This window comes from Callorhinus ursinus, unplaced genomic scaffold, assembly GCF_003265705.2.
Source record: "Callorhinus ursinus isolate GAN/ISIS: 27379988/994484 unplaced genomic scaffold, GSC_fseal_2.0 scaffold85, whole genome shotgun sequence".
NCBI lineage: Eukaryota > Metazoa > Chordata > Mammalia > Carnivora > Otariidae > Callorhinus > Callorhinus ursinus.
In genome coordinates, this window is record NW_027397147.1 from 3,198,402 (window position 1) to 3,205,869 (window position 7,468).

The 7,468-nt window shown below is 40.9% G+C and overlaps 1 pseudogene; it reads right to left on the reverse strand.

Annotated features, from left to right (window-relative positions):
* Window positions 1-6,329: 6,329 nt before the first annotated feature.
* On the reverse strand, window positions 6,330-7,250 carry LOC112811409 (transcription factor BTF3 homolog 4 pseudogene; annotated as a pseudogene).
* Window positions 7,251-7,468: the final 218 nt, after the last annotated feature.

The window sequence follows — 7,468 nt, forward strand, 5'->3', positions numbered from 1 at the left end:
GTAGTATGTTAGATGGTGATAGGAGGTATGGAGAAAAAGAAGGGAAGGGGGTTGGGAGACGTTACTGAGAGAGAGGGAACAGTAGTTATTATGGGAAAGAAGGTCCTATATGGGGAGGTAGAGGGTATTGCTACCAGAGAATTCAGACAGCAGGGAGAATGAAGGATGTACAACTACTTGCAAATCAATAAATCTTGCAAATACCATGTTGAGCAAAAGAAGCAAGGTGCAGGAGAGTGCATTCCTGTATGACTCCATTCGTACAGAGAACGGAACATAGATTCAGGCAACATGGATCTACCCTCTAAAAGTCAGGAGCAGTGACTATGAAGCAGAGAGGGTCCTGAAGAAAACAGTGGGAATTCTGGTGATGTTCTGTTTCTTAACCTGGGTGCTGTGAACACGCGTGTGTTCAGTTTGTGAAAATTCATCAAACTGAACTTTTGAAATGTGTGCATTTCCTATATGAATACCACATGTCAACAGTTTCACTATTATTTTTTACATTCAAAATTAACTATCTAATAGGTGGCACAACCACCAGGGGGACCCTCCTTCAAATCTGCTGCCTTGTCTAATTTCCCCAATGCCAAGCACATTGAAGGGATTCAGTGTGTGTGTGTGTGTGTGTGTGTGTGTGTGTATGTGTTTGAACAAATGCATCTCTATCATCTCTAAAAGGTTTTGTATTTAGTTTCCCCTTAAACTGATCACATTGGGAAAACAGAAACAATATCTACCTTTACTGTCGTTCCCATGTTTGTTTTTTTAAAAAAATCACTTCTGCCTTCCCTCTGCTTATATGAGAATAATAAACGCATTCAATGGACATTCAGCCTAATTTTAGGTTTTAGAGTTAGGAGAGCAAGTATCACAAGGATGAAAAATGTGTCTATTGGATTTGGCAACATGTAGGTTCTTGATGGTGGAAGCAGTTTTACTCATGTGGAGGCAGCAGAGGTTCAAGAAGAGATGGGATGCAAAGAAGGGGAAATGGAGCATGCTGAAAAAATATTTCAAATTCCTTGGCTCTGAAAGTTAGGAGAGAATTATGTGGGGCTGACAATTTTTCTTTAGCGTTGGTGTGTGTTTATCATAAAAGATGAGAAAGACTAACACATATTTATGTGCTAAACGGGGGTCAATCAATCGACAGGAATCATTTCCTTCATTTATTTCTGCTTTCAATCTTTTAGTCAGTCCTGTATTCTGTAACTACTTCACTAAGTACATGCTATGCAGACGGCAATAGAGCAGGGAATTAACTAGATACAATCTCTGCCCTTGTGCAGTTTACAGAGGGGTAACAATTGTAAAGTAGATACAAATGTTGACAAGAAAGACTGTGGCTGGGACGCTTGGGTGGCTCAGTCAGTTGAGCGGCTGCCTTCAGCTCAGGTCATAATCCCAGGGTCCTGGGATCGAGTCCCACATCGGGCTTCTTGCTCAGCGGGGAGCCTGCTTCTCCCTCTGCCTGTCTCTCCCCCTGCCTGTGCTCTCGCTCTACCTCTCTCTCTCTGCCAAATAAATAAAATCTTAAAAAAAAAAAAAAAAAAAGACTGTGGCTAGCGCTCGTCCTAGGCAGAAGTGTAGAAGAGGAGCACCAGGTAGGGGAAGCCAGGTAGAGGGTGGGAAGCTGAAGGCAGGCGGTTCCCAGCACTCTGATGCAGGGAGAGACCTCAGGGACACTAACGCAGCAGCCAGCAGCCTTGGTGCACAAACCCAGCCGTTGTCAAGGGTGACTTGTGAGACCTGTAAATAAGACTATGGAGAATTCTATAGAATCCCACACACGGATCAGTAGGCCAGTGTAGAAGGTGAAAACTGTAGAGTCAGTTTCCCTTGAAAACCTCTAAGGAAGGGCCCTCTGGGTGGCGTAGTTGGTTAAGCGATCGACTCTTGGTTTCTGCTCAGGTGGTGATCTCGGAATGGTGAGATTGAGCCCCGTGTAGGGCTCCACACTCAGCGCCGAGACTGCTTGAGATTCTTCTCTCCCTCTCCCTCTGCCCCTCCTGCTCATGCTCTCTCTCTCTCTCTCTCTCTCTAAAATAAATAAATAAATCTTAAAAACAAAACCCTCTAAGGAAGAGGCCATACCAGAGATACTATGCTGTCAGGTTTTCTCTCAGCGTCGTTCAAGATTTTCGTTCTTTAGTTGACCATGAGCTAAAGTCATTGTTTGCATTTATGGGCTTTGTATTAAAATCATTTGTATAATTCTTGGCTTAATGAGAACCTCACCGGATGGGAAGGAATGTCACAGGATGGGAGGTTTGCCACTACTGAGACCAATGGAAGAGATGAGGGGTCCAAGTTTCCCACCTCATGTTCATTCCTAAGTGATGAGCTTTTCCTTCTTGGGCTCTCTCTCTTTCCCTCTCTCTCACTTTTTATTTGGAAGGTGGATAATTAAGTCCTCAATAAGTGTAACTCTGTTGTAGTCAAAAGACTGCAGGTGATTATTTTTTTTTAAAGATGTTTATTTATTTATTGAGAGAGAGAGAGAGAATGGTAGTGAGCACGAGAGGGAAGAAGGTCAGAGGGAGAAGCAGACCCCCGGCCGAGCAGGGAGCCCGATGCGGGACTCGATCCCGGGACTCCAGGATCATGACCTGAGCCGAAGGCAGTTGCTTAACCAACTGAGCCACCCAGGCACCCCTCAGGTGATTATTTTTAATATTAATAAAAATGCAGTCAGATTGTCTTCCCTGCATTCCAATAGGCTTTCTTGAGTGGGGAAGGAAGAGGTGCAATCAGTTAGCACCCAGGAGTTGCATATGGGTGTGTGTCTCTTAGGTAAATATACATCACTGGCTGTGTTTGGGAGGGAAAAATAATTAAAAGTAGAGAATCACTAATATAATGCAACCCCTTCATTTCTCAGGTGTGAAAACTGAGGCCCACAGAGGTGATGTGATTTGCCTAAAGTCATGCAACTAGTGGCAGAGCCAGGCCTAGAAGCCAGGTGTCCTGGCTCTCGAGACATTCCGCTGCCCGAGGAATGGAACAGGTAGTATCACTTGTGCTGGGGGCCGTGGGTCGGTCCGTTCAGCCCAGAGCTGTCTGGGCTTCCAACTAAGGAAGCCAGAGCCAGGCTGTGGTGACTGAGTTGAGATTCAAGGAATATTTCCAGCCTCTGGGACAAATAAGTTACAACCCAAGCAATGCATTAGGACAGGGACTCAGGCATAGAAGTGAAGAAGGGAGATATCCTCAGAACTGGGGCATTCGGTTGCAGGAGCCCACTTACAAGCTGGACCCTTAATCAGACCTGAAATAATAGCCAGAGGGACTGAGCTCCTGAACCTTTAAATCTCTCCAGACTAAGAAAAGAATCCATTCCACTGATGAGAACCATACAACCCGGTCTATAGAGAAAGTAGAATTCCTTCATGGTTGCCATGACATTGTGGTTCCAGAGAGTACTTTTTCTTGAATTAACTCAGGCATTCACTCCATAACTCAGAGGCTGGTTTTGTTGGCAGGACTGTTGATTAGGACAGATATGGAGGCCTTATCTCCATCTTCCTTAGTCTTGCTGTGGTTTCTTTCAGCTGCCACCCCCATCCACCATTCATTCTCCGGGACAGCTCATGCTACTGGCTTCCACCCTCGTTGCTTAGTCTCTGTCTGGGGCTTCCCTAACCCTTCAGACTTGATGCTTGACACCATCTGCACCTGATTCAGCATCTCCCTCTGGCTGTACTTCTGTAGTGGACATGGTGATCGCTTTTCCAACATCCATCCACCCCACCCCCATAGCAGCAGAAATACAGTTTGGGGAATTGAAAATCCTGGTCCACACACTGCCACTGACTCCATATTGAGTTCTGCTTCCAGGCAATCCTTGTCTCGGCACCACTTACTCCAGAATCGAAGTCCCAGGAGTAAACACCTGATTGCTCAGGTTCATGGCTACCTCTTTGGACCTGGCTCCTTCTGCCTCCACAGTGGGAATTGCATGAGGAGGCAAGTGCCTTCAGTTGCCCTCACGTCAGACCGAATCCCAGTGGGTAATTCCCCTGGAGGAGATCTGGCACTAATAAGAAGGGAGGGATTCTAGATGAGTGCTGATCAATAGAATACCAATGCAAGCCACATACATACTTTAAAATCTTCTAGTAACCACATTTAGGAAGGTAGGAACAGGTGAAATTAATTTTAATGGTACATTTTATTTAATCCGATATTTCCAAAATTTCATCACATCAACATATGTTCAATATAAAAAAATCATTAATGAGATATGTTCCTTTTTGTGGTGGTTGTTATAAGCCTTTGAAATCTAGGTTGTATCTTATAATCAGCACACCTCGATCTGGATGCTAAATTTTTGTTAGAAATATTTAATCTGGGGCATCTGGGTGGCTCAGTCATTAGGCGTCTGCCTTCTGCTCAGGTCATGATCCCAGGGTCTTGGGATTGAGCCCCGCATGGGGCTCCTTTCTCAGTGAGGAGCCTGCTTCTCCCTCTGCCTGCTGCTCCCCCTGCTTGTGCTCACTCGCTCTCTGTCAAATAAATAAAAATAAAATCTTAAAAAAAAGAAATATTTAATATGCATTCATATTTACAGTTGAAAAAGTCAAGTCACATACCCAAGCTCTTTCAAGCATACTTAAAATTTTTCAATTACTGGATCAAGTACCAATAAATAATTTTCCTTTAATGTTCGCTTCTACACTGAGAAAATGAATTCATCTTTATTAGAACTATTGTTTGTAGCAAAAGCAGATCAGTGTCAAAATTAGGTCTGTCCAAGTTATGTCAATTCACTGACTCATGTCAACTCAGTATTATTAACATGGAATGTAAAGAGGTCTTGCATAAATTGAAAAGTAACTCTAAGTTCAATGCCAACAAAACATTCTTCAAATTTTTCTTGTAGGTTTTGTAGATAGTTTACATAATGCTGGTTATTACAATTAAAAATCTTTTGTGTATATTATTCATATTAGAAAACGTGTTAAATCATTCAGTAAATCATTTATTTATTATAAGAAGTTTCCATTTCAGTGTAAATTCTTGTCGCCTTCTAGCTAGGTCACAAGGAAGCTTTTTGTGTCCTTAGAACTTCAAATTTATCTCATTCATATACACTGTGATATCATTGAGAAAACATAGATTGCTGTGTTTTGTTTTTGATTATTAAATATTTGGTAAGAATTCCTTTTGTTTCAAGCAAATCTTGAATTAGAATTCACAGCACAGTAAATCTTTGTAAAACCCTTCCATGACCCAACCAATGAACATAGATAGAGACAAGATCATCACATTTATTGCTTTCTGTTCTTTTCCAAAAGATGGTGATTCACAGCATCTGAATGTACACACTGAACAATTTTAACAGCTATCTCCATGACACTTTCCACAGAGTCTACTTCTGAAAATGAACACAAATATTTTCACTATATATCATACAGTGGAATGAAGCAATAAGGGAAACATCAGTCTCCTGTTTTGAAATTACAATAAATCCAGATTTTTTTTTTTAACTGAACATAGCTGGAGCACCATCTGGCATGATAGAAACTAATTTATTTCATATCTGAGTTTCTTCTTTGTCAGATGTAAAAAATTTTTAAAAATCTCTGTCACAGTTTATATTTTTAAGCAATGAATTGACAATGTTTCTTCATAAATTTGGAAGACCTTTAAAACTAAATATACTGAGGGCGCCTGGCTGGCTCAGTCAGAAGACCATGCGACTCCTGATCTCAGGGTTGTGAGTTTGAGCCCCACAGTGGGTGGCGAGATGACTTAAGTAAACTTTTAAAAGTAAATAAATAAAAATAAAACTAATTATACTCAAAGTATTAATTGGGCAGTGTTTCATGGCATAACTTGGCTACAATTTGCTATTTTTTTCAAAATTTGAATTTATCTTTAATAAGTTCTTTTATTCTGCGGGCAGTTGTTTGGTGACTTAATTGAAAATTGTTCACTTTTTATAAGAATATCTTTTTAGTCTTTTTTCTCCTGATTTTCTAAAAAATTTTCACAACTGAAATAATAATTTACCATCTTTTCCTTAAAAATTGTGTGCATGCATGTGTGTACAAAAATCCAGATCATTTTCTACCTGGCCAAAATCATACTCTCTGATCTTGTTAAAACCTATTTAAAAAACATTTTTTTTGTTCAACATTTTATTCTGCTTTCAGGCAACTAATTTCATCAGTTCTTTTTTATTCTATCACAAAACATACATAACATAAAATATACCATTTTTAAGTGTATAGTTTTGTGGCATTGAGTTCATTCACATTATGCAACCATCACCACCATCCATCCCCAGAACTTGTTTTTTTTCTTTTTTTTTTTTTTTAATGTAAAGATTTGTTTTATTTTCTACTGGGGGAAGAAGGAGGATAAATAGAACTGTTTTCCAATTTGCTCTCCACTATATACACACATACCCACACACATACATACACATACACACACCAAAAATACTCCAACGAAAAAACAACAGAAAACTGAGAATCAAACACCAAAACACCCTCAAACTGCACCAATACTTCGTATTTTGACCGAAAGAATAGATCCTGGGAGGAAGTGCAAAATGCAAAATCAAATGACCGAAAAATGTTGAACAAACAGCATTATTAATATACAAAATATTTATATTACTGAACTAGTAACAGTTGATGTTCTCCACGTCTGTAAAACTTTGGAACCACATAGCTGATTTGTTAAATCTAGTCCATGCCAGCTTCCAAACTCCAGAAAAACTTTTAGTTAGCTTCATTCTTTGATGCCTCATCAAAATTTTCTACGAGATCTGGAACATCATCATCCTCTTCATCAATGTCTTCTGGTTTTGGTGCTTTGCTATCCAACACTTGCCGAGGGAACTGTTCAGCTAACTTCCTAAGGCTTGTTAAACTGTCAGCACCAAGCTGACTTAATATTCCAGGAAGCATTTCTGTGATTGGTTTGGCTTCTGCATGACCAGTTACTGCAAAGGTGTTAGCAGAAAGGGAAGCTTGGACTTTGGGATTGTTGAAATGAATAACTGTCCCATCATCTTTAATCATGTTCACCTCTTCAATACCAGCTATATTATTCACAGCCAGTTTTTTTAGAGAACTCTGAAGTTTTTTTGTCATCAGCCGTAGCTGTTCTATGTACCACCTTCTTCTTTCTGTGAGCTATACCCTTGCCCCCTATCCGGACCTGAGCCTGAAGTTTGGCTAACTTTTCTTGATTCGTGCTGTTGGTAAATCTGAAGCGGGGAGGGTCCTCCAACAACAGCACGCGGCAAGAGCAAGACGGCTGCCTCAGTCGAGAGCGAACTTGTTTTTTTTCTTAACATTTATTTATTTGTCAGAGAGAGTGTGTGCACGAGCAGGTGGGGGGCAGACAGAGAGGGAGAAGCAGGTTCCCCACTGAGCAGAGAGTCAGACGTGGGGAGTTTCATCCCAGGAGCCTGGGATCATGACCTGAGCCGAAGGCAGACGCTTAACCG